The following is a 21,797-nucleotide window of genomic DNA, read 5'->3' on the forward strand; positions in this document are numbered from 1 at the left end:
AAAGGAAATAAAAATATTATTTCGAAATCTTTCGAAAGCAGTAGTGATGCTGCACGGTGGTCTAGGGGTATGATTCTCGCTTAGGGTGCGAGAGCTCCCGGGTTCAATTCCCGGCCGTGCCCGTGTTTTGCAAAAAACAGTTGCTTCAATTTTTTTTTAAATATAGTATTATTATTTTGCAGCAAAATGTCAAAACTGGTTCCGTTTATTTCTGCATCAAACATTGGTCATAAAAAAGTGTGAAGCTATCACTATATTCTTAACACCTCGTTCTTAAACACCAGGTCAATAAGTAAACTTTCTAAACCGAAAGGAAATAAAAATATTATTTCGAAATCTTTCGAAAGCAGTAGTGATGCGGCACGGTGGTCTAGGGGTATGATTCTCGCTCAGGGTGCGAGTGGTCCCGGGTTCAATTCCCGGCCGTGCCCTTGTTTTTGTTTTGCAAAAAGTAGTTGCCGCATGTTTTTTTTTAAAGATATGATTATTTTCCTGAAAAATGACAAAACTGCTTCCGTTTATTTCTGCATCAAACATTGGTCGTTAAAAAGTGTGAAACTATAGTTATATTCTTAAGCACCTGGTCAATAAGTAAACTTTCTGAACCGGAAGGAAATAAAAATATTATTTCGAAATCATTCTTAAGCAGTAGTGTTGCGGCACGGTGGTCTAGGGGTATGATTCTCGCTTAGGGTGCGAAAGGTCCCGGGTTCAATTCCCGGTCGTGCCCTTGTTTTTGTTTTGCAAAAAGTAGTTGCCGCTTGTTTTATTTTAAATATATGATTTTTTCCTGATATACAGATTTAAACTTATTCGATTTTACTATAAAAATTAACTAACTTATTAAGAAAATAGGGAAGGATCTTGATCAAATTAAAGTAAATGACCAACTAAACAGCTATGTAGGGATAACTACTGAGAAGATAAGATAAATTTGTCTTACTACAAAGAAGAATAAGGTAAAATCATATCCGAAAAGTCCGAAATGGTGGACGCTAGAATTAGTAATTTCTAGAAAACGTTTAAAAGCAAAACGAAGAAGATTTCAAAAAGAAACGGACCTGACGACTAGACAACTCAAGAAAATGGAATACAAAAGAGAGAGATCGATTTACACGCGTCAAATAAGAAAACAAAAATTAACGGAACTGAGAGACCATCTAGCCAAGATCACAAATCGGGACTGTTTCGGATCGGAATATATGATAGCTAAAGGGAAAACATTAGGAGATGGTTTGTTGAAACCGCAGAAAAAGAATGACGGAACCTATACTAAAGATATTCACGAAACGATAGAAGAAGTATTGAATTTTAATTTTTCCAAGACCGTGGATCAATCATTTCCAGAAATAATTAATAATAATCTGGAACAACCTTTTACAAGTACGGAAATATCAACGACAATTGGCAGTATTAAAAATAATAAAGCACCTGGAATTGACGAGGTGCCATATGAAATTTTCAAAGCTATCTGGAAACTGCAGCCAATTTGGTTTCAGAACGTTATGAATAAGTGTTTAGAACTGAACTATTTTCCAAAAATATGGAAGAAGGCTAGGATTATACTAATTCCGAAACCGGGAAAAGATCCACATCTACCGGATGGATATCGGCCAGTTTCTCTGCTCCCCACGTGGGGAAAAATCCTAGATAAGCTACTAACAAACCGATTGATATATTTCCTTGAGTCGAATGGCAAAATACACTGGTTATCATAAATTAAGGAAAGTTCACAAAAATCGCGATAACTCAAGAAATTACACATGGAATTTTATGAAACTTACCCACAATATACAACACATAGTAAGGTATTAAACAACATAAAAAGAAATTATCAGACATTAATAGTAGTATAGAAATTAGCACATGTATAAAATAAACAAATTGGAAGTATCGGTTTGCAATAGAAAAAGTACCTTTAATATGGAATATGATTGCCTCTAGAAGCAATACAGCACAAACAGCGATGTGTGATGCTTTCAATTATGCGGTCTATCAGTTCAATAGGAAGTGAGAGCCATTGCTCTTGTAAAGCAGTTGCAAGCGTGGCAAGGGTCTGAGGGGGCGGATTGATGGCAGATACACGCCTCCCTAGAGCATCTCAAACGTGCTCGATAGGATTCAAGTCCGGGGATCGAGCTGGCCACTCCATGCGAGTAATTGTTTCCTGTTGAAGATAATCATCAACAATGCGAGCTCTGTGTGGTCTTGCATTATCGTCCTGTAACAGGAAGCAATCACCAATTGCCCCGGCATATGGGCGCACATAAGCATCAAGGATGTTGTCTCGATAAACCTGAGCATTCACGGTTCCCCTTGGAAAGACATGGAGGTATGTGCGCCCTCCTAAGGATATGCCTCCCCAAACACAGACACTGCCTCTTCCGTATGCACCTCTTTCACGGATGTTTGATGGATGATAACGGGTCCCAGGTTCTCTCCATATCAAATAACGTCTACTGTCACTTTCTAGACTAAACCTGGACTCATCCGTAAAGAGAACAGGCCTCCATTGATCTGACGTCCAGTGGACATGTTGTCGGGTCCACTGCAAACGGTCTCTCCTATGGCGTGATGTGAGCGGCACGCAAATGGCTGGTCGTCTCGCATACAGACCACCTTCGTGGAGCCTTCTGCGCACAGTTGACGTTGACACCAACCTTCCGGTGGCTGCAGCAAGAGAGGATCTAAGATGTGTCGGAGTAGCGGTTCTATTCCTGCGTGCACTTAATGTCAAATATCGGTCATCGGCACTGGTCGTAACAGTTGGCCGTCCTTGACTGAACCTCCTAGATGCCGAATCTGTGGTTTGAAATTGCCTCCAAAGTCTATGAACCACAGATGGACTCACATTTAGCCATCTGGCCACTTCTGATTGACTCTGCCCTGCCTCTAGTCTCCCGATGGCTCTCCATCGTAGTTCTTCAGGCAAATGATGCCTAGAGGTCATTATTACGAATTGGCTATCTCAGATTTTCAATGTCGCAATCACAGTAAAATTTGTGTGCTTTCTCTCAAACTTGGACTTTTATGCTCCAGGCAGATGACGTAAGCCGAGTGCAGCGCCACTAATTTGCATATTGCAATTTTACTCAGCTACTCTTAGTGGACAACATATGCAAATTTTGCACGGTTTGGCTTACTTTTGAAAGAGTTATCGCTATTTTTGTGATTTTTCCTTAATTTATGATAACCAGTGTACATAAAGACCAACACGGATTTAGAACGAAAAGGTCGACTACCACAGCTGTGAAGACATTAATTGATACCATTGATAGGGCTAAGAAGGCAGGCAGATATACACTGGGTGTTTCACTCGATATAAAGGGTGCATTCGATAGTGTCCACTGGAGCGGAATTAGCAGACAGTTGGTGAGAACCAATTGCTCCTATTCTCTCACGATGATGATCATAAGCTTTCTTACTGATAGATTTATAGTTTATCAATCCAAAAATATATCTATGGAACACGAAATCACAAAAGGTGTGCCACAGGGTTCCAGTCTGGGACCAATCCTATGGCTTTTAATGGCCAACGATATTCTCGAAGGGAAAAGATTAGAAGAGGAATCGGCAATAGCCTTTGCAGATGATTTTATGGTCACAATAACTGGAACAGTTTTGAATAGACTGGGACCCAAAATGACAGAGATCCTAATCAAATATCAAGACTGGGCCACCAGATATGGATTGAAATTCAGTACAGGGAAATCCCAGGCTATCGCTTTTCCCAAAAGTCGTCAAATTACCAGAAAACCCACGGTTAAGCTCAATATGTCAAAGTACATTACACAATTATCTACTTGGGATTTCGTCTAAATAACCAGCTGTCCTGGCTCCCACATCTCGAACATACTTATAATAAAATTACAAACTTCCAAATGAAAATCAATAGACTGTCGGGAATCGGCTGGGGACTTACTCCGAAAATTAGAAAATTTATATATTTACAATGCACGCAAAAGGTCATAACATATGGAGCAGAAGTCTGGTATAACGATCATATAAGAACACTTAATAAAATAAGAAAAATTGAAAGAATACCCCTACTTAATCTAACTAAAGCATACCGAACAACATCAACAGATGCATTGCAGATATTGGCGGGAACTATACCCTTGGATATTGTCGTTAAGACGGAGGCAAAGATCGCAAATTGTTATCTTCATGAAAAAGAAATCGACAAACAAGTGGAGTTACCTATAAAACACCCGGCGGAAAATATCCAGATACCATATAGACTTAACATACCGACTGATACAGGGCTGGAGATCTTCACTGATGGATCGCGACTGATTTTTGGAGGTGAATTTAGAGTGGGATGTGCTTTCGTAGTTTTTATGGACGGCCATCCCATAGACCATTACACATTTAGATTATGTAACAATTCTACTGTCTACAAGGCAGAGCTTTGGGCAATTTTACAAGCCATTTTCTGGATTAAAGAAAATGAAATTAAGGACACAATAAGAATATACTCAGACTCATTTTCAGGAATACAAGCCTTAACTAAACCTGCCGATAGTGACTACATGACTACTATAATCAAACACAATTACACACAAAATATAGTCTTACACTGGATTAAAGCCCATGTGGGGTTTAAGGGAAACGAAGAAGCAGATAAGTGGGCAAAAAAGGCATGTGAAAAGGAAAAAATAGACATATTCAATCTCCCTTCCAAAAGATCGGTCAGACTAGAATGTCGAAACCAAGACGTGATAACATGGCAGAATAGATGGGACAGCTCAACCTCACAGGGCAGACATACTCATAATTTAATACCTGAGGTCCCTTACAAAGTTCAATATAGCGACTTCTATATAAACCAATTTTTAACCAATCACGGCACACAAAAAGACTATCAACGAAGATTTCATAATAAACCTTTAAATTGCGATCAATACAGAGTTACAGACGACTTGGAACACATTCTACTAAAATGCCCAACTTATGAACATAAAAGAAAATTATACTTTCCCAAAAATCTTAGCTACGAAAATTTAAAGAAATACTGGAACCAAAAAAAAGATAAGAGGGTATGAGGGAAATCATCAACGATCACTTTGCAAAAAATACACCAGAAATAATTAAGTTAAGATGAAAATCAACTAATTCCCTAAATCAGAGTTTCTCAACCTTTCAGTATTCGTGGCCCAGTTTTCAATCATAATTTTCATCGCGCCCCCCACTTACAGCAAAATGTATACAACAATAATGTATATTGAGTATTTTGAATTCTGTCTTTAAATTATTTTTAACTAACTGCCAAAACAAAAGTAAAATAAAAGCCAGCAGCAATTAAGATTGTAGAAACTGTGTTTGGAGTTAATTTTTCAAAACAAGAATGACCCCAAATATATTGGAGAAATTTTTCAAAGCAATTACAGTCCATACCTCTTTCAAATGATACTGTTGCTTGTCGAATTGGTGATACAGCTGAAAATGTAATGTCAGCTTTTCTCGATGGTTCGTGACAAAATGTTTTCAATACGGTTTGATGAGGCAACAGATATTAATAAAGATGCTCATTTAATTGCCTATGTTTGATTTTGTGATAATATGTCAGTAGCAGAACTACTTTTCTGAAAATCCATAGAACTCAAAACATCAGCGCTAGCATTATTTACTATTTTAAATGATGTTATGAATGAGGCAAACATAGAATGCAAAAATTGCATCGGAATATGCACCGATGGTGCTCGTTCAATAGCCAGAAGGTTCGAAAGTATACATGCACTTGTAAAACAAAAATCGCCACAATGCGTCTGGACACATTGCATGATCCAAAAAGAAGCTTTGGCTTCGAAAGAAATGCTGGTTTAAATATTGTGTTAACTACGGTTGTAACCGTTGCAAATTATATAAAAATGAGAACCCTAAGATCGAGAATCTTTTCCGCTCTTTGTAACGACATGGGTTCAGTACATTCAGAGTTACTATTTAAATGCTGGGCAAGATGTTCATCACGTGAGAAATTTTTGCAACGTGTTTATGAATTAAGAGAAGAAATCGCCATTTTCCTAAAAGAAGATAACAGAACGGAAACCGAGAATTTTCACTATTGTCTATTTGTGATGAAATTGAGCTACTTGATCGTCATATTCGAGAAATTAAATAACTTGAATCTTCAACTCCAAGGAGCAAATACACATATGTTGGATACGAGTGATAAAGTTAATGCTTTTTGCAGAAAATTTGAATTGTGGGGCAGAAATTTAAAGCAAAAAAACTTAACAATGTTTACAAATGTGGATAATTGTACTAAAACTTATAAGGCTGATGAAGAACATGTAAAAGTTCTTTTTGTAACCATTGAAAATCACTTAGCCATGAGGGCAAGGAATTTTCCTGCTGACGACAAACTTATTGCAAGTTACGAGTGGGTTAGTAATCTCTTTCATAAGACTCCCGAATGACTCTCAATTGATGAGGAAGAAAAATTCATAGACTTCACGACAAGTGGCAAAACCAAAATACAATTTAGTAATAAATCACTATTTGAATTTTGAGCAGGAGGATGTTTTTTCTGCACTAAAAACAAGGGCATTTCGCATTCTATTACCATTTTCAACATCTTACCTTTGTGAAACTGCATTTTCTGCTGTGGCTTCTTTGAAGACAAAATATAGATCACGGCTAAATATAGATACAAAACTGAGAGTGACTATTTCTAATATTAAGCCTCACCTCAAAAAACTTTGCTCTGCAAGACAGGCCCAAGGAAGTCATTAAAAATTGCTAATTTTTTAAAACAATTTTGTATGTTTTGATTAAGTAGGGTGGGTAAGCCAAAGGTGGCCAGTGTTTCTAACGTAGTCCACCGCCCAAAGTAAAATTAAATTTATTTTGAACCATAAGATGTCCCTGCTGCATTGTAAATCTTGTATCTGATGTGCACGAGGCTGAAATGTAAGATATTTCATTGAATGGCCTCCATTGTATGAAGTGATCTAATTTTTGCAGTTGTCGTTCTGATTTCCGGGTGAGAAGATATTGTAATTTATATGTGTTTAAATTCTTAGAACTTTGAGTTAGGATATGTTTTCCGAAAGTTTATTTCTTTTTCTTTAACCACATTACTTTAATTCAAATTAATCTATCAGATTAATAGTTTTAAGTCGCCAAGGTGGCCCGACACCGGTGCCACCTTGGGGACACATGGGCCACCTTCGGAAACAAAGGGAAATCTATAAAAGAGTTAATTATAAATCATTACGTAGCATATTATTTCTCAAAAAGGAATGATTGAATTGAATGCCAATTGATTTATTTCATTTTAAGCAAATGTGGAACTTTGGTATTTTTTGAATGCTAATGAATGATTTGGTATTTTTTGAATGCTTTTTTCCCCACATTACTTTAATTCAAATTAATCTATCAGATTAATAGTTTTAAGTCGCCAAGGTGGCCCGACACCGGTGCCACCTTGGGGACACATGGGCCACCTTCGGAAACAAAGGGAAATCTATAAAAGAGTTAATTATAAATCATTACGTAGCATATTATTTCTCAAAAAGGAATGATTGAATTGAATGCCAATTGATTTATTTCATTTTAAGCAAATGTGGAACTTTGGTATTTTTTGAATGCTAATGAATGATTTGGTATTTTTTGAATGCTTTTTTCCCCACATTACTTTAATTCAAATTAATCTATCAGATTAATAGTTTTAGGTCGCCAAGGTGGCCCGACACCGGTGCCACCTTGGGGACACATGGGCCACCTTCGGAAACAAAGGGAAATCTATAAAAGAGTTAATTATAAATCATTACGTAGCATATTATTTCTCAAAAAGGAATGATTGAATTGAATGCCAATTGATTTATTTCATTTTAAGCAAATGTGGAACTTTGGTATTTTTTGAATGCTAATGAATGATTTGGTATTTTTTGAATGCTTTTTTCCCCACATTACTTTAATTCAAATTAATCTATCAGATTAATAGTTTTAAGTCGCCAAGGTGGCCCGATACCGGTGCCACCTTGGGGACACATGGGCCACCTTCGGAAACAAAGGGAAATCTATAAAAGAGTTAATTATAAATCATTACGTAGCATATTATTTCTCAAAAAGGAATGATTGAATTGAATGCCAATTGATTTATTTCATTTTAAGCAAATGTGGAACTTTGGTATTTTTTGAACTTTTATAATATTTTGATGTTCTCTGCACTTTAGTAGAGTTTGCGATATTTTGTTTCAAGTTTTTTGTATTGTTTGCATTTTAAAGTAATTTTTCAGGTATTTTTTTATTTTTGTGGTGATTATGAGTGTTTTTGTGGTCGATTCTGGCATTTTCTTGTAAATTTGAGTATTTTTATACTAGTTATGGGTTAGGTTAGTTAACTCTATTATGGTTATTTAACTTGTGTTAGTTAATCCTTTGAAAAAATCAACTCAGAAATTCTTGATTAATTCTAAGGAGTTAACTCAAGAGAATCGCTAGTGACTTCACACAAGAACTATTAATGTAAAATCAATAAACAAATTATACACTCTAAAAACAAATATCTTTTTTATAGTCGGGAAAATTGTTCCAACCAGCAAGCCTTTTTAAAAAGCGCTTGCCAGTCCAAATGCTTTTTCTGAAGATAATCTAAGGAAGTGAAAAAGTGATTTCTTTATCTGGCTCACCTTTGGAACCTGAGGGAAACTTTAGGCGCAGAAGCTACAATTTTGAAATTGTACAATAAAATAAATGAAATTTTATTTTACAATTAAAAGTATACATGGTATATATTAGAGATAGGTGTAAGATATAACAGAAAAAAATTCAGCCTCATAGACTTAATCAGAAAATTAGGAAGAATCCTCAAAGCAAAGCCACCCTTGGCTCCCCACCTTAAGTTTTGATTTAATAAGTTGTTTCACTTTAGTAAGTTATTAAATATGTCGAAATGTATTTTGTTTTCTATGTGTATGTGCGATTTCCCTTCATCCAGTTAATAAATTTTTAAATAATATTTTCTCTTGAATATTCTCGCGCCACCCCTCTAGTATGCTCGCGCCCCCCTAGGGGGGCGCGCCCCACAGGTTGAGAATCGCTGCCCTAAATAGAAGCCTATGGAAACGTGTGCAAATAATAGAGTGAAATATATGACGAACGCAATATACCTCATCATGTTCATCTTTTCATCAGTATAAAGAACATTTTAGCTCATCATGTTATAATTTTTGTAAATATTAATATCCGGATGCCCCCATAGGGGGCGGGACGGGGTATAGCAATAAATTTTTTTCCTGAAAAATGACAAAACTGCTTCCGTTTATTTCTGCATCAAACATTAGTCGTTAAAAAGTGGGAAACTATTGTTATATTCTTAAGCACCTGAACAATAAGTAAACTTTCTGAACCGGAAGGAAATAAAGATATTATTTCGAAATCATTCGAAAGCAGTTGTGTTGCGGCACGGTGGTCTAGGGGTATGATTCTCGCTTAGGGTGCGAGAGGTCCCGGGTTCAAATCCCGGCCGTGCACTTGTTTTTGTTTTGCAAAAAGTAGTTGCCGCACGTTTTTATTTAAAGATATGAATATTTTCCTGAAAAATGTCAAAACTGCTTCCGTTTATTTCTACATCAAACATTGGTCTTTAAAAAGTGTGAAACTATAGCTATATTCTTAAGCACCTGGTCAATAAGTAAACTTTCTGAACCGGCAGGAAATAAAAATAGTATTTCGAAATCATTCGAAAGCAGTAGTGTTGCGGCACGGTGGTCTAGGGGTATGATTCTCGCTTAGGGTGCGAGAGGTCCCGGGTTCAATTCCCGGCCGTGCCCTTGTTTTTGTTTTGCAAAAAGTAGTTGCCGCACGTTTTTATTTAAAGATATGAATATTTTCCTGAAAAATGTCAAAACTGCTTCCGTTTATTTCTACATCAAACATTGGTCTTTAAAAAGTGTGAAACTATAGCTATATTCTTAAGCACCTGGTCAATAAGTAAACTTTCTGAACCGGCAGGAAATAAAAATAGTATTTCGATATCATTCGAAAGCAATAGTGTTGCCTCACGGTGGTCTAGGGGTATGATTCTCGCTTAGGGTGCGAGAGGTCCCGGGTTCAATTCCCGGCCGTGCCCTTGTTTTTGTTTTGCAAAAAGTAGTTGCCGCAGGTTTTTTTTTAAAGATATGATTATTTTCCTGAAAAATGTCAAAACTGCTTCCGTTTATTTCTACATCAAACATTGGTCTTTAAAAAGTGTGAAACTATAGCTATATTCTTAAGCACCTGGTCAATAAGTAAACTTTCTGAACCGGCAGGAAATAAAAATAGTATTCCGAAATCATTCGAAAGCAGTAGTGTTGCGGCACGGTGGTCTAGGGGTATGATTCTCGCTAAGGGTGCGAGAGGTCTGTGGTTCAATTCCCGTCTGTGCCCTTGTTTTTGTTTTGCAAAAAGTAGTTGCCGCACGTTTTTTTTTAAAGATATGATTATTTTCCTGAAAAATGTCAAAACTGCTTCCGTTTATTTCTACATCAAACATTGGTCTTTAAAAAGTGTGAAACTATAGCTATATTCTTAAGCACCTGGTCAATAAGTAAACTTTCTGAACCGGCAGGAAATAAAAATAGTATTCCGAAATCATTCGAAAGCAGTAGTGTTGCGGCACGGTGGTCTAGGGGTATGATTCTCGCTAAGGGTGCGAGAGGTCTGTGGTTCAATTCCCGGCTGTGCCCTTGTTTTTGTTTTGCAAAAAGTAGTTGCCGCAGGTTTTTTTTTAAAGATATGATTATTTTCCTGAAAAATGTCAAAACTGCTTCCGTTTATTTCTACATCAAACATTGGTCTTTAAAAAGTGTGAAACTATAGCTATATTCTTAAGCACCTGGTCAATAAGTAAACTTTCTGAACCGGCAGGAAATAAAAATAGTATTTCGAAATCATTCGAAAGCAGTAGTGTTGCGGCACTGTGGTCTAGGGGTATGATTCTCGCTTAGGGTGCGAGCGGTCCCGGGTTCAATTCCCGGCCGTGCCCTTGTTTTTGTTTTGCAAAAAGTAGTTGCCGCACGTTTTTTTTTAAAGATATGATTTTTTTCCTGAAAAATGTCAAAACTGCTTCCGTTTATTTCTACATCAAACATTGGTCTTTAAAAAGTGTGAAACTATAGCTATATTCTTAAGCACCTGGTCAATAAGTAAACTTTCTGAACCGGCAGGAAATAAAAATAGTATTCCGAAATCATTCGAAAGCAGTAGTGTTGCGGCACGGTGGTCTAGGGGTATGATTCTCGCTAAGGGTGCGAGAGGTCTGTGGTTCAATTCCCGGCTGTGCCCTTGTTTTTGTTTTGCAAAAAGTAGTTGCCGCAGGTTTTTTTTTAAAGATATGATTATTTTCCTGAAAAATGTCAAAACTGCTTCCGTTTATTTCTACATCAAACATTGGTCTTTAAAAAGTGTGAAACTATAGCTATATTCTTAAGCACCTGGTCAATAAGTAAACTTTCTGAACCGGCAGGAAATAAAAATAGTATTTCGAAATCATTCGAAAGCAGTAGTGTTGCGGCACTGTGGTCTAGGGGTATGATTCTCGCTTAGGGTGCGAGCGGTCCCGGGTTCAATTCCCGGCCGTGCCCTTGTTTTTGTTTTGCAAAAAGTAGTTGCCGCACGTTTTTTTTTAAAGATATGATTTTTTTCCTGAAAAATGTCAAAACTGCTTCCGTTTATTTCTACATCAAACATTGGTCTTTAAAAAGTGTGAAACTATAGCTATATTCTTCAGCACCTGGTCAATAATAAAACTTTCTGAACCGGCAGGAAATAAAAATAGTATTTCGAAATCATTCGAAAGCAGTAGTGTTGCGGCACGGTGGTCTAGGGGTATGATTCTCGCTTAGGGTGCGAGAGGTCCCGGGTTCAATTCCCGGCCGTGCCCTTGTTTTTGTTTTGCAAAAAGTAGTTGCCGCACGTTTTTATTTAAAGATATGAATATTTTCCTGAAAAATGTCAAAACTGCTTCCGTTTATTTCTACATCAAACATTGGTCTTTAAAAAGTGTGAAACTATAGCTATATTCTTAAGCACCTGGTCAATAAGTAAACTTTCTGAACCGGCAGGAAATAAAAATAGTATTTCGATATCATTCGAAAGCAATAGTGTTGCGGCACGGTGGTCTAGGGGTATGATTCTCGCTTAGGGTGCGAGAGGTCCCGGGTTCAATTCCCGGCCGTGCCCTTGTTTTTGTTTTGCAAAAAGTAGTTGCCGCAGGTTTTTTTTTAAAGATATGATTATTTTCCTGAAAAATGTCAAAACTGCTTCCGTTTATTTCTACATCAAACATTGGTCTTTAAAAAGTGTGAAACTATAGCTATATTCTTAAGCACCTGGTCAATAAGTAAACTTTCTGAACCGGCAGGAAATAAAAATAGTATTCCGAAATCATTCGAAAGCAGTAGTGTTGCGGCACGGTGGTCTAGGGGTATGATTCTCGCTAAGGGTGCGAGAGGTCTGTGGTTCAATTCCCGGCTGTGCCCTTGTTTTTGTTTTGCAAAAAGTAGTTGCCGCACGTTTTTTTTTAAAGATATGATTATTTTCCTGAAAAATGTCAAAACTGCTTCCGTTTATTTCTACATCAAACATTGGTCTTTAAAAAGTGTGAAACTATAGCTATATTCTTAAGCACCTGGTCAATAAGTAAACTTTCTGAACCGGCAGGAAATAAAAATAGTATTTCGAAATCATTCGAAAGCAGTAGTGTTGCGGCACTGTGGTCTAGGGGTATGATTCTCGCTTAGGGTGCGAGCGGTCCCGGGTTCAATTCCCGGCCGTGCCCTTGTTTTTGTTTTGCAAAAAGTAGTTGCCGCACGTTTTTTTTTAAAGATATGATTTTTTTCCTGAAAAATGTCAAAACTGCTTCCGTTTATTTCTACATCAAACATTGGTCTTTAAAAAGTGTGAAACTATAGCTATATTCTTAAGCACCTGGTCAATAAGTAAACTTTCTGAACCGGCAGGAAATAAAAATAGTATTCCGAAATCATTCGAAAGCAGTAGTGTTGCGGCACGGTGGTCTAGGGGTATGATTCTCGCTAAGGGTGCGAGAGGTCTGTGGTTCAATTCCCGGCTGTGCCCTTGTTTTTGTTTTGCAAAAAGTAGTTGCCGCAGGTTTTTTTTTTAAAGATATGATTATTTTCCTGAAAAATGTCAAAACTGCTTCCGTTTATTTCTACATCAAACATTGGTCTTTAAAAAGTGTGAAACTATAGCTATATTCTTAAGCACCTGGTCAATAAGTAAACTTTCTGAACCGGCAGGAAATAAAAATAGTATTTCGAAATCATTCGAAAGCAGTAGTGTTGCGGCACTGTGGTCTAGGGGTATGATTCTCGCTTAGGGTGCGAGCGGTCCCGGGTTCAATTCCCGGCCGTGCCCTTGTTTTTGTTTTGCAAAAAGTAGTTGCCGCACGTTTTTTTTTAAAGATATGATTTTTTTCCTGAAAAATGTCAAAACTGCTTCCGTTTATTTCTACATCAAACATTGGTCTTTAAAAAGTGTGAAACTATAGCTATATTCTTCAGCACCTGGTCAATAATAAAACTTTCTGAACCGGCAGGAAATAAAAATAGTATTTCGAAATCATTCGAAAGCAGTAGTGTTGCGGCACGGTGGTCTAGGGGTATGATTCTCGCTTAGGGTGCGAGAGGTCCCGGGTTCAATTCCCGGCCGTGCCCTTGTTTTTGTTTTGCAAAAAGTAGTTGCCGCACGTTTTTATTTAAAGATATGAATATTTTCCTGAAAAATGTCAAAACTGCTTCCGTTTATTTCTACATCAAACATTGGTCTTTAAAAAGTGTGAAACTATAGCTATATTCTTAAGCACCTGGTCAATAAGTAAACTTTCTGAACCGGCAGGAAATAAAAATAGTATTTCGATATCATTCGAAAGCAATAGTGTTGCGGCACGGTGGTCTAGGGGTATGATTCTCGCTTAGGGTGCGAGAGGTCCCGGGTTCAATTCCCGGCCGTGCCCTTGTTTTTGTTTTGCAAAAAGTAGTTGCCGCAGGTTTTTTTTTAAAGATATGATTATTTTCCTGAAAAATGTCAAAACTGCTTCCGTTTATTTCTACATCAAACATTGGTCTTTAAAAAGTGTGAAACTATAGCTATATTCTTAAGCACCTGGTCAATAAGTAAACTTTCTGAACCGGCAGGAAATAAAAATAGTATTCCGAAATCATTCGAAAGCAGTAGTGTTGCGGCACGGTGGTCTAGGGGTATGATTCTCGCTAAGGGTGCGAGAGGTCTGTGGTTCAATTCCCGGCTGTGCCCTTGTTTTTGTTTTGCAAAAAGTAGTTGCCGCACGTTTTTTTTTAAAGATATGATTATTTTCCTGAAAAATGTCAAAACTGCTTCCGTTTATTTCTACATCAAACATTGGTCTTTAAAAAGTGTGAAACTATAGCTATATTCTTAAGCACCTGGTCAATAAGTAAACTTTCTGAACCGGCAGGAAATAAAAATAGTATTCCGAAATCATTCGAAAGCAGTAGTGTTGCGGCACGGTGGTCTAGGGGTATGATTCTCGCTAAGGGTGCGAGAGGTCTGTGGTTCAATTCCCGGCTGTGCCCTTGTTTTTGTTTTGCAAAAAGTAGTTGCCGCAGGTTTTTTTTTAAAGATATGATTATTTTCCTGAAAAATGTCAAAACTGCTTCCGTTTATTTCTACATCAAACATTGGTCTTTAAAAAGTGTGAAACTATAGCTATATTCTTAAGCACCTGGTCAATAAGTAAACTTTCTGAACCGGCAGGAAATAAAAATAGTATTTCGAAATCATTCGAAAGCAGTAGTGTTGCGGCACTGTGGTCTAGGGGTATGATTCTCGCTTAGGGTGCGAGCGGTCCCGGGTTCAATTCCCGGCCGTGCCCTTGTTTTTGTTTTGCAAAAAGTAGTTGCCGCACGTTTTTTTTAAAGATATGATTTTTTTCCTGAAAAATGTCAAAACTGCTTCCGTTTATTTCTACATCAAACATTGGTCTTTAAAAAGTGTGAAACTATAGCTATATTCTTCAGCACCTGGTCAATAATAAAACTTTCTGAACCGGCAGGAAATAAAAATAGTATTTCGAAATCATTCGAAAGCAGTAGTGTTGCGGCACGGTGGTCTAGGGGTATGATTCTCGCTTAGGGTGCGATAGGTCCCGGGTTCAATTCCCGGCCGTGCCCTTGTTTTTGTTTTGCAAAAAGTAGTTGTCGCACGTTTTTTTTAAAGATATGATTATTTTCCAAAAAAATATCAAAACTGCTTCCGTTTATTTCTACATCAAACATTGGTCTTTAAAAAGTGTGAAACTATAGCTATATTCTTAAGCACCTGGTCAATAAGTAAACTTTCTGAACCGGCAGGAAATAAAAATAGTATTTCGAAATCATTCGAAAGCAGTAGTGTTGCGGCACGGTGGTCTAGGGGTATGATTCTCGCTTAGGGTGCGAGAGGTCTCGGGTTCAATTCCCGGCCGTGCCCTTGTTTTTGTTTTGCAAAAATTAGTTGCCGCACGTTTTTTTTTAAAGATATGATTATTTTCCAAAAAAATATCAAAACTGCTTCCGTTTATTTCTACATCAAACATTGGTCTTTAAAAAGTGTGAAACTATAGCTATATTCTTAAGCACCTGGTCAATAAGTAAACTTTCTGAACCGGCAGGAAATAAAAATAGTATTTCGAAATCATTCGAAAGCAATAGTGTTGCGGCACGGTGGTCTAGGGGTATGATTCTCGCTTAGGGTGCGAGAGGTCCCGGGTGCAATTCCCGGTCGTGCCCTTGTTTTTGTTTTGGAAAAAGTAGTTGTCGCACGTTTTTTTTTTAAAGATATGATTATTTTCCTGAAAAATGTCAAAACTGCTTGAGTTTATTTCTACATCAAACATTGGTCTTTAAAAAGTGTGAAACTATAGCTATATTCTTAAGCACCTGGTCAATAAGTAAACTTTCTGAACCGGCAGGAAATAAAAATAGTATTCCGAAATCATTCGAAAGCAGTAGTGTTGCGGCACGGTGGTCTAGGGGTATGATTCTCGCTAAGGGTGCGAGAGGTCTGTGGTTCAATTCCCGGCTGTGCCCTTGTTTTTGTTTTGCAAAAAGTAGTTGCCGCACGTTTTTTTTTAAAGATATGATTATTTTCCTGAAAAATGTCAAAACTGCTTCCGTTTATTTCTACATCAAACATTGGTCTTTAAAAAGTGTGAAACTATAGCTATATTCTTAAGCACCTGGTCAATAAGTAAACTTTCTGAACCGGCAGGAAATAAAAATAGTATTCCGAAATCATTCGAAAGCAGTAGTGTTGCGGCACGGTGGTCTAGGGGTATGATTCTCGCTAAGGGTGCGAGAGGTCTGTGGTTCAATTCCCGGCTGTGCCCTTGTTTTTGTTTTGCAAAAAGTAGTTGCCGCAGGTTTTTTTTTAAAGATATGATTATTTTCCTGAAAAATGTCAAAACTGCTTCCGTTTATTTCTACATCAAACATTGGTCTTTAAAAAGTGTGAAACTATAGCTATATTCTTAAGCACCTGGTCAATAAGTAAACTTTCTGAACCGGCAGGAAATAAAAATAGTATTTCGAAATCATTCGAAAGCAGTAGTGTTGCGGCACTGTGGTCTAGGGGTATGATTCTCGCTTAGGGTGCGAGCGGTCCCGGGTTCAATTCCCGGCCGTGCCCTTGTTTTTGTTTTGCAAAAAGTAGTTGCCGCACGTTTTTTTTTAAAGATATGATTTTTTTCCTGAAAAATGTCAAAACTGCTTCCGTTTATTTCTACATCAAACATTGGTCTTTAAAAAGTGTGAAACTATAGCTATATTCTTCAGCACCTGGTCAATAATAAAACTTTCTGAACCGGCAGGAAATAAAAATAGTATTTCGAAATCATTCGAAAGCAGTAGTGTTGCGGCACGGTGGTCTAGGGGTATGATTCTCGCTTAGGGTGCGATAGGTCCCGGGTTCAATTCCCGGCCGTGCCCTTGTTTTTGTTTTGCAAAAAGTAGTTGTCGCACGTTTTTTTTAAAGATATGATTATTTTCCAAAAAAATATCAAAACTGCTTCCGTTTATTTCTACATCAAACATTGGTCTTTAAAAAGTGTGAAACTATAGCTATATTCTTAAGCACCTGGTCAATAAGTAAACTTTCTGAACCGGCAGGAAATAAAAATAGTATTTCGAAATCATTCGAAAGCAGTAGTGTTGCGGCACGGTGGTCTAGGGGTATGATTCTCGCTTAGGGTGCGAGAGGTCTCGGGTTCAATTCCCGGCCGTGCCCTTGTTTTTGTTTTGCAAAAATTAGTTGCCGCACGTTTTTTTTTAAAGATATGATTATTTTCCAAAAAAATATCAAAACTGCTTCCGTTTATTTCTACATCAAACATTGGTCTTTAAAAAGTGTGAAACTATAGCTATATTCTTAAGCACCTGGTCAATAAGTAAACTTTCTGAACCGGCAGGAAATAAAAATAGTATTTCGAAATCATTCGAAAGCAATAGTGTTGCGGCACGGTGGTCTAGGGGTATGATTCTCGCTTAGGGTGCGAGAGGTCCCGGGTTCAATTCCCGGTCGTGCCCTTGTTTTTGTTTTGGAAAAAGTAGTTGTCGCACGTTTTTTTTAAAGATATGATTATTTTCCTGAAAAATGTCAAAACTGCTTCCGTTTATTTCTACATCAAACATTGGTCTTTAAAAAGTGTGAAACTATAGCTATATTCTTAAGCACCTGGTCAATAAGTAAACTTTCTGAACCGGCAGGAAATAAAATTAGTATTTCGAAATCATTCGAAAGCAGTAGTGTTGCGGCACGGTGGTCTAGGGGTATGATTCCCGCTAAGGGTGCGAGAGGTCCCGGGTGCAATTCCCGGTCGTGCCCTTGTTTTTGTTTTGGAAAAAGTAGTTGTCGCACGTTTTTTTTTTAAAGATATGATTATTTTCCTGAAAAATGTCAAAACTGCTTGAGTTTATTTCTACATCAAACATTGGTCTTTAAAAAGTGTGAAACTATAGCTATATTCTTAAGCACCTGGTCAATAAGTAAACTTTCTGAACCGGCAGGAAATAAAATTAGTATTTCGAAATCATTCGAAAGCAGTAGTGTTGCGGCACGGTGGTCTAGGGGTATGATTCTCGCTTAGGGTGCGAGAGGTCCCGGGTTCAATTCCCGGCCGTGCCCTTGTTTTTGTTTTGCAAAAAGTAGTTGCCGCACGTTTTTTTTTAAAGATATGATTATTTTCCTGAAAAATGTCAAAACTGCTTCCGTTTATTTCTACATCAAACATTGGTCTTTAAAAAGTGTGAAACTATAGCTATATTCTTAAGCACCTGGTCAATAAGTAAACTTTCTGAACCGGCCGGAAATAAAAATAGTATTTCGAAATCATTCGAAAGCAGTAGTGTTGCCGCATGGTGGTCTAGGGTTATGATTCTCGCTTAGGGTGCGAGAGGTCCCGGGTTCAATTCCCGGCCGTGCCCTTGTTTTTGTTTTGCAAAAAGTAGTTGCCGCACGTTTTTTTTTAAAGATATGATTATTTTCCTGAAAAATGTCAAAACTGCTTCCGTTTATTTCTACATCAAACATTGGTCTTTAAAAAGTGTGAAACTATAGCTATATTCTTAAGCACCTGGTCAATAAGTAAACTTTCTGAACCGGCAGGAAATAAAAATAGTATTTCGAAATCATTCGAAAGCAGTAGTGTTGCGGCACGGTGGTCTAGGGGTATGATTCTCGCTTAGGGTGCGAGAGGTCCCGGGTTCAATTCCCGGCCGTGCCCATGTTTTTGTTTTGTAAAAAGAAGTTGCCGCACGTTTTTTTTAAAGATATGATTATTTTCCTGAAAAATGTCAAAACTGCTTCCGTTTATTTCTACATCAAACATTGGTCTTTAAAAAGTGTGAAACTATAGCTATATTCTTAAGCACCTGGTCAATAAGTAAACTTTCTGAACCGGCCGGAAATAAAAATAGTATTTCGAAATCATTCGAAAGCAGTAGTGTTGCCGCATGGTGGTCTAGGGTTATGATTCTCGCTTAGGGTGCGAGAGGTCCCGGGTTCAATTCCCGGCCGTGCCCTTGTTTTTGTTTTGCAAAAAGTAGTTGCCGCACGTTTTTTTTTAAAGATATGATTATTTTCCTGAAAAATGTCAAAACTGCTTCCGTTTATTTCTACATCAAACATTGGTCTTTAAAAAGTGTGAAACTATAGCTATATTCTTAAGCACCTGGTCAATAAGTAAACTTTCTGAACCGGCAGGAAATAAAAATAGTATTTCGAAATCATTCGAAAGCAGTAGTGTTGCGGCACGGTGGTCTAGGGGTATGATTCTCGCTTAGGGTGCGAGAGGTCCCGGGTTCAATTCCCGGCCGTGCCCATGTTTTTGTTTTGTAAAAAGAAGTTGCCGCACGTTTTTTTTAAAGATATGATTATTTTCCTGAAAAATGTCAAAACTGCTTCCGTTTATTTCTACATCAAACATTGGTCTTTAAAAAGTGTGAAACTATAGCTATATTCTTAAGCACCTGGTCAATAAGTAAACTTTCTGAACCGGCAGGAAATAAAAATAGTATTTCGAAATCATTCGAAAGCAATAGTGTTGCGGCACGGTGGTCTAGGGGTATGATTCTCGCTTAGGGTGCGAGAGGTCCCGGGTTCAATTCCCGGCCGTGCCCTTGTTTTTGTTTTGCAAAAAGTAGTTGCCGCACGTTTTTTTTTAAAGATATGATTATTTTCCTGAAAAATGTCAAAACTGCTTCCGTTTATTTCTACATCAAACATTGGTCTTTAAAAAGTGTGAAACTATAGCTATATTCTTAAGCACCTGGTCAATAAGTAAACTTTCTGAACCGGCAGGAAATAAAAATAGTATTTCGAAATCATTCGAAAGCAGTAGTGTTGCGGCACGGTGGTCTAGGGGTATGATTCTCGCTTAGGGTGCGAGAGGTCCCGGGTTCAATTCCCGGCCGTGCCCTTGTTTTTGTTTTGCAAAAAGTAGTTGCCGCACGTTTTTTCTTTCAAAAGTGTGAAACTATAGCTATATTCTTAAGCACCTGGTCAATAAGTAAACTTTCTGAACCGGCAGGAAATAAAAATAGTATTTCGAAATCATTCGAAAGCAGTAGTGTTGCGGCACGGTGGTCTAGGGGTATGATTCTCGCTTAGGGTGCGAGAGGTCCCGGTTTCAATTCCCGGCCGTGCCCTTGTTTTTGTTTTGCAAAAAGTAGTTGCCGCACGTTTTTTTTTAAAGATATGATTATTTTCCTGAAAAATGTCAAAACTGCTTGAGTTTATTTCTACATCAAACATTGGTCTTTAAAAAGTGTGAAACTATAGCTATATTCTTAAGCACCTGGTCAATAAGTAAACTTTCTGAACCGGCTGGAAATAAAAATAGTATTTCGAAATCATTCGAAAGCAGTAGTGTTGCGGCACGGTGGTCTAGGGGTATGATTCTCGCTTAGGGTGCGAGAGGTCCCGGGTTCAATTCCCGGCCGTGCCCTTGTTTTTGTTTTGCAAAAAGTAGTTGCCGCACGTTTTTTTTTAAAGATATGATTATTTTCCTGAAAAATGTCAAAACTGCTTCCGTTTATTTCTACATCAAACATTGGTCTTTAAAAAGTGTGAAACTATAGCTATATTCTTAAGCACCTGGTCAATAAGTAAACTTTCTGAACCGGCAGGAAATAAAAATAGTATTTCGAAATCATTCGAAAGCAATAGAGTTGCGGCACGGTGGTCTAGGGGTATGATTCTCGCTTAGGGTGCGAGAGGTACCGGGTTCAATTCCCGGCCGTGCCCTTGTTTTTGTTTTGTAAAAAGAAGTTGCCGCACGTTTTTTTTAAAGATATGATTATTTTCCTGAAAAATGTCAAAACTGCTTCCGTTTATTTCTACATCAAACATTGGTCTTTAAAAAGTGTGAAACTATAGCTATATTCTTAAGCACCTGGTCAATAAGTAAACTTTCTGAACCGGCAGGAAATAAAAATAGTATTTCGAAATCATTCGAAAGCAATAGTGTTGCGGCACGGTGGTCTAGGGGTATGATTCTCGCTTAGGGTGCGAGAGGTCCCGGGTTCAATTCCCGGCCGTGCCCTTGTTTTTGTTTTGCAAAAAGTAGTTGCCGCACGTTTTTTTTAAAGATATGATTATTTTCCTGAAAAATGTCAAAACTGCTTCCGTTTATTTCTACATCAAACATTGGTCTTTAAAAAGTGTGAAACTATAGCTATATTCTTAAGCACCTGGTCAATAAGTAAACTTTCTGACCCGGCAGGAAATAAAAATAGTATTTCGAAATCATTCGAAAGCAGTAGTGTTGCGGCACGGTGGTCTAGGGGTATGATTCTCGCTTAGGGTGCGAGAGGTCCCGGGTTCAATTCCCGGCCGTGCCCTTGTTTTTGTTTTGCAAAAAGTAGTTGCCGCACATTTTTTTTTAAAGATATGATTATTTTCCTGAAAAATGTCAAAACTGCTTCCGTTTATTTCTACATCAAACATTGGTCTTTCAAAAGTGTGAAACTATAGCTATATTCTTAAGCACCTGGTCAATAAGTAAACTTTCTGAACCGGCAGGAAATAAAAATAGTATTTCGAAATCATTCGAAAGCAGTAGTGTTGCGGCACGGTGGTCTAGGGGTATGATTCTCGCTTAGGGTGCGAGAGGTCCCGGGTTCAATTCCCGGCCGTGCCCTTGTTTTTGTTTTGCAAAAAGTAGTTGCCGCACGTTTTTTTTTAAAGATATGATTATTTTCCTGAAAAATGTCAAAACTGCTTCCGTTTATTTCTACATCAAACATTGGTCTTTAAAAAGTGTGAAACTATAG

At 37.7% G+C, this 21,797-nt stretch overlaps 1 protein-coding gene and 31 non-coding genes across 32 annotated transcripts in view; 31 read left to right on the forward strand and 1 right to left on the reverse strand.

Annotated features, from left to right (window-relative positions):
- Positions 1-21,797, reverse strand: part of LOC107442117 (alpha-catulin) — a 313,254-nt gene that overhangs the window by 115,492 nt on the left and 175,965 nt on the right. The gene's annotated exons all lie outside the window — the stretch shown is intronic.
- On the forward strand, positions 360-431 carry TRNAP-AGG (transfer RNA proline (anticodon AGG)). Its single transcript has one exon. It is a non-coding gene; the product is annotated as a tRNA-Pro (tRNA).
- Positions 659-730, forward strand: TRNAP-AGG (transfer RNA proline (anticodon AGG)). The gene has a single exon. It is a non-coding gene; the product is annotated as a tRNA-Pro (tRNA).
- TRNAP-AGG (transfer RNA proline (anticodon AGG)) lies at positions 9,409-9,481 on the forward strand. The gene has a single exon. It is a non-coding gene; the product is annotated as a tRNA-Pro (tRNA).
- On the forward strand, positions 9,708-9,779 carry TRNAP-AGG (transfer RNA proline (anticodon AGG)). Its single transcript has one exon. It is a non-coding gene; the product is annotated as a tRNA-Pro (tRNA).
- Positions 10,904-10,975, forward strand: TRNAP-AGG (transfer RNA proline (anticodon AGG)). The gene has a single exon. It is a non-coding gene; the product is annotated as a tRNA-Pro (tRNA).
- TRNAP-AGG (transfer RNA proline (anticodon AGG)) lies at positions 11,502-11,573 on the forward strand. Its single transcript has one exon. It is a non-coding gene; the product is annotated as a tRNA-Pro (tRNA).
- On the forward strand, positions 11,801-11,872 carry TRNAP-AGG (transfer RNA proline (anticodon AGG)). Its single transcript has one exon. It is a non-coding gene; the product is annotated as a tRNA-Pro (tRNA).
- TRNAP-AGG (transfer RNA proline (anticodon AGG)) lies at positions 12,100-12,171 on the forward strand. The gene has a single exon. It is a non-coding gene; the product is annotated as a tRNA-Pro (tRNA).
- On the forward strand, positions 12,698-12,769 carry TRNAP-AGG (transfer RNA proline (anticodon AGG)). Its single transcript has one exon. It is a non-coding gene; the product is annotated as a tRNA-Pro (tRNA).
- TRNAP-AGG (transfer RNA proline (anticodon AGG)) lies at positions 13,297-13,368 on the forward strand. The gene has a single exon. It is a non-coding gene; the product is annotated as a tRNA-Pro (tRNA).
- Positions 13,596-13,667, forward strand: TRNAP-AGG (transfer RNA proline (anticodon AGG)). Its single transcript has one exon. It is a non-coding gene; the product is annotated as a tRNA-Pro (tRNA).
- Positions 13,895-13,966, forward strand: TRNAP-AGG (transfer RNA proline (anticodon AGG)). The gene has a single exon. It is a non-coding gene; the product is annotated as a tRNA-Pro (tRNA).
- Positions 14,792-14,863, forward strand: TRNAP-AGG (transfer RNA proline (anticodon AGG)). The gene has a single exon. It is a non-coding gene; the product is annotated as a tRNA-Pro (tRNA).
- TRNAP-AGG (transfer RNA proline (anticodon AGG)) lies at positions 15,090-15,161 on the forward strand. The gene has a single exon. It is a non-coding gene; the product is annotated as a tRNA-Pro (tRNA).
- Positions 15,388-15,459, forward strand: TRNAP-AGG (transfer RNA proline (anticodon AGG)). Its single transcript has one exon. It is a non-coding gene; the product is annotated as a tRNA-Pro (tRNA).
- On the forward strand, positions 15,687-15,758 carry TRNAP-AGG (transfer RNA proline (anticodon AGG)). Its single transcript has one exon. It is a non-coding gene; the product is annotated as a tRNA-Pro (tRNA).
- On the forward strand, positions 16,585-16,656 carry TRNAP-AGG (transfer RNA proline (anticodon AGG)). Its single transcript has one exon. It is a non-coding gene; the product is annotated as a tRNA-Pro (tRNA).
- Positions 16,884-16,955, forward strand: TRNAP-AGG (transfer RNA proline (anticodon AGG)). Its single transcript has one exon. It is a non-coding gene; the product is annotated as a tRNA-Pro (tRNA).
- On the forward strand, positions 17,182-17,253 carry TRNAP-AGG (transfer RNA proline (anticodon AGG)). Its single transcript has one exon. It is a non-coding gene; the product is annotated as a tRNA-Pro (tRNA).
- TRNAP-AGG (transfer RNA proline (anticodon AGG)) lies at positions 17,481-17,552 on the forward strand. The gene has a single exon. It is a non-coding gene; the product is annotated as a tRNA-Pro (tRNA).
- Positions 18,079-18,150, forward strand: TRNAP-AGG (transfer RNA proline (anticodon AGG)). Its single transcript has one exon. It is a non-coding gene; the product is annotated as a tRNA-Pro (tRNA).
- TRNAP-AGG (transfer RNA proline (anticodon AGG)) lies at positions 18,677-18,748 on the forward strand. The gene has a single exon. It is a non-coding gene; the product is annotated as a tRNA-Pro (tRNA).
- On the forward strand, positions 19,274-19,345 carry TRNAP-AGG (transfer RNA proline (anticodon AGG)). Its single transcript has one exon. It is a non-coding gene; the product is annotated as a tRNA-Pro (tRNA).
- Positions 19,572-19,643, forward strand: TRNAP-AGG (transfer RNA proline (anticodon AGG)). The gene has a single exon. It is a non-coding gene; the product is annotated as a tRNA-Pro (tRNA).
- On the forward strand, positions 19,871-19,942 carry TRNAP-AGG (transfer RNA proline (anticodon AGG)). The gene has a single exon. It is a non-coding gene; the product is annotated as a tRNA-Pro (tRNA).
- Positions 20,100-20,171, forward strand: TRNAP-AGG (transfer RNA proline (anticodon AGG)). Its single transcript has one exon. It is a non-coding gene; the product is annotated as a tRNA-Pro (tRNA).
- On the forward strand, positions 20,399-20,470 carry TRNAP-AGG (transfer RNA proline (anticodon AGG)). Its single transcript has one exon. It is a non-coding gene; the product is annotated as a tRNA-Pro (tRNA).
- TRNAP-AGG (transfer RNA proline (anticodon AGG)) lies at positions 20,698-20,769 on the forward strand. The gene has a single exon. It is a non-coding gene; the product is annotated as a tRNA-Pro (tRNA).
- On the forward strand, positions 20,996-21,067 carry TRNAP-AGG (transfer RNA proline (anticodon AGG)). The gene has a single exon. It is a non-coding gene; the product is annotated as a tRNA-Pro (tRNA).
- On the forward strand, positions 21,294-21,365 carry TRNAP-AGG (transfer RNA proline (anticodon AGG)). Its single transcript has one exon. It is a non-coding gene; the product is annotated as a tRNA-Pro (tRNA).
- On the forward strand, positions 21,593-21,664 carry TRNAP-AGG (transfer RNA proline (anticodon AGG)). Its single transcript has one exon. It is a non-coding gene; the product is annotated as a tRNA-Pro (tRNA).

The sequence above is a fragment of the Parasteatoda tepidariorum genome, chromosome 8, assembly GCF_982258835.1.
Source record: "Parasteatoda tepidariorum strain Cologne lab strain chromosome 8, Ptep-v5.0, whole genome shotgun sequence".
Lineage (NCBI taxonomy): Eukaryota > Metazoa > Arthropoda > Arachnida > Araneae > Theridiidae > Parasteatoda > Parasteatoda tepidariorum.